This window comes from Delphinus delphis, chromosome 6, assembly GCF_949987515.2.
Source record: "Delphinus delphis chromosome 6, mDelDel1.2, whole genome shotgun sequence".
NCBI classification, from domain to species: domain Eukaryota; kingdom Metazoa; phylum Chordata; class Mammalia; order Artiodactyla; family Delphinidae; genus Delphinus; species Delphinus delphis.
In genome coordinates, this window is record NC_082688.1 from 90,772,381 (window position 1) to 90,774,759 (window position 2,379).

The 2,379-nt window shown below is 37.3% G+C and overlaps 1 pseudogene; it reads right to left on the reverse strand.

Moving 5' to 3' along the window:
* Positions 1 to 877: 877 nt before the first annotated feature.
* LOC132426746 (FUN14 domain-containing protein 1 pseudogene) lies at positions 878 to 1,313 on the reverse strand (annotated as a pseudogene).
* Positions 1,314 to 2,379: the final 1,066 nt, after the last annotated feature.

Consider the following 2,379-nt stretch of genomic DNA (forward strand, 5'->3'; position numbering starts at 1 on the left):
TGACGAGGTGTGATCAGTAGTGATTTTTTCTCTAAATATTCACTTCCATATATTTTTCTATATATTTTCTATAAATTCAATATCTTGAAATATGTGTATATATTATGGCATGAGACAAACAAGCTTAGAAATGATTACTCTTATCAACACTCACATAAGTATATTGATTCAAGGCTTATAATTTTAAAAACGTCATAATGAATACAAGTGAAAACAGAAAAAGTAAAATCAGTCATCTCTCAGTTAAGAAAACATTTATACAACTGTTTAAAAATAACTGTAAAATTCAGTTGTATATATTCATTACTATACATGTAAAACCAAAAACTCAGTTCCTTAAAAGATTCTCCTTCAAGAATAATCTGTAGTTTAGAGTGGCTTAAATGTCCAGCTTCCTTGCCTGTTCTTTGCCAGTGTTTTCTGTGCTGGGAAGCAGAGAATGCAAAGGGCAGCACCGTATTCTGGTCCTGCAAGAGAAACAGAATGGTAAGATTTGGGAGATACAAGCTGCATTAATTATGTCACAGAGACTAGAACAGCAGTGATTTTCCCCCCATTATTATTATTTTATATCAGTAGAATCTATTTAATATATTCAATAATTCTATTATTTCTAAGACCTTCCACAAAAGGGCATTACAATCCTTTTAGTTTATTGCAAACATATATATTTTTTTAAGTGGATTCACTTTATTTATTTTTTGGCTGCGCTGCAGGATTTGTCAGAAGACAAACAGTAAGTTGTGAGTTCCATTTTGCCCAACTACTTTTTTCTTCACACCCTGGAGGATCTGGTGTCTGGAACTGTAGAGACATCATCATGTTACCACCCCTTCTCCTCTCAGGTTGAATCCACTGTGACAGAACACTCATGTCCTTAAGAGGCAAGGCCTAGCAAATAGCCTCTCACAAATCCACTGAACATCACAATGTCCTGTTTGATAAATTCTGTTGCTGCTTCAATTATATTGCTGATTTCAGGTGCTGCTTTATTTGCTCATTTCTGAATCAGGTCTTCCTGCTTTCTTTATATCTTTTTTCAACTCTGTCCCAGTTGATTTGCACATAGTTACTTTGACTGGTAAATCTGAAGAAGATGGCCAGCAGCCTACTGTTGCTGTAAGTTTTCCAACTTTCTGGAACAAAAATCCTGCACAATGGCCAGTGCAGTCTGGATGGCTACTGAGTATTGTTCTACCGGAAGTGCCAAACTATGGCCAAACATAGATTCTACCAGCGGTGTCTTCATGTATACTGAGTTAGGTCCAGTAGGAATCATCATCACTTTCATATTCAGGTGAGAGAGATCCCATCTAGACTGGCCTGGCCTTGGAATCCAGAACCAAGTGAAGAGGACTCAGCTGTCAAAGGGGGGCAAAGAGGGCCTGGGGTTGGAAGAAAGGGTCATAGACGCAGAAGTAAGCACTTCATGAAAACTAAGCAAATGGTATTTCTAGGTAAATCAGTCTTTCTGTGCTGGACTAATTAAAAGAACTTCACAGCTCTCTATCCCCAAGCTTTCTCACCCTCTGGAATTGAGGGCTTTTACTGCTTCCCCCATTATTTTTTTAATTAAGTAATGAATAGTATTTTATTATTATTATTATTTTTGGCTGCATGGCATGGCATACATGATCTTTTCTCCCTGACCAAGGATTGAACCTGTGCTCCCTGAAGTAGAAGCATGGAGTCTTCACCACTGGACCCCCAAGTAAGTCCCTGAAGAGTATTTTATAGATAAGAAAACTTTAGCCTCAGCAGGATAAATTTGAGGACAGTTCCAATAGCTAGTTTCCCAGAGATGCACTTGAAGTGGTCCTTACAGTTTTTGCAAACTAGAATACCTGATAGTGTTTATCAGTGCGACACGTCAGGTGCAGTGTAAAGGTACGGGTACTGAAAAAGTAATATTGACCCTAACTATGCATTCACGCACAGGCATTTACAGATTTTTACCCAGTCTTTGAATTAAAAGATAGATTCTCTGAGTCTGATCAATGTCAGCCTCTTGAGATGCACTAAAATGAAATTCAGAAAAAGCTGAATAACTTAAACTACTCTGGAGTTACAGACAACTGACGTAGAAAGCCTCTTAAGCAATGTGAGAGAAGAAAAAAGGGGCAAAAATCTACCTACTAGCTTGGGTTGTAGAACTCATGTTTTTAGGAGTTGGGAGAAAAGAAACTTTGGAGCAGGTGTTTCATGTGACAGATCATTAGATCTGTTATCTAGGTCTGTATTAGATCTGTAGAGTATCTATTGAGATACTACAGATGAGGAAAGATGTTAAGTGTATCTGCTTTGTATCATCAATGGAGATTTTTTGCTGCCTCTGAAAGCTTGCTGTCAAGATTTAATTTAATATTTAATTAATTTCCT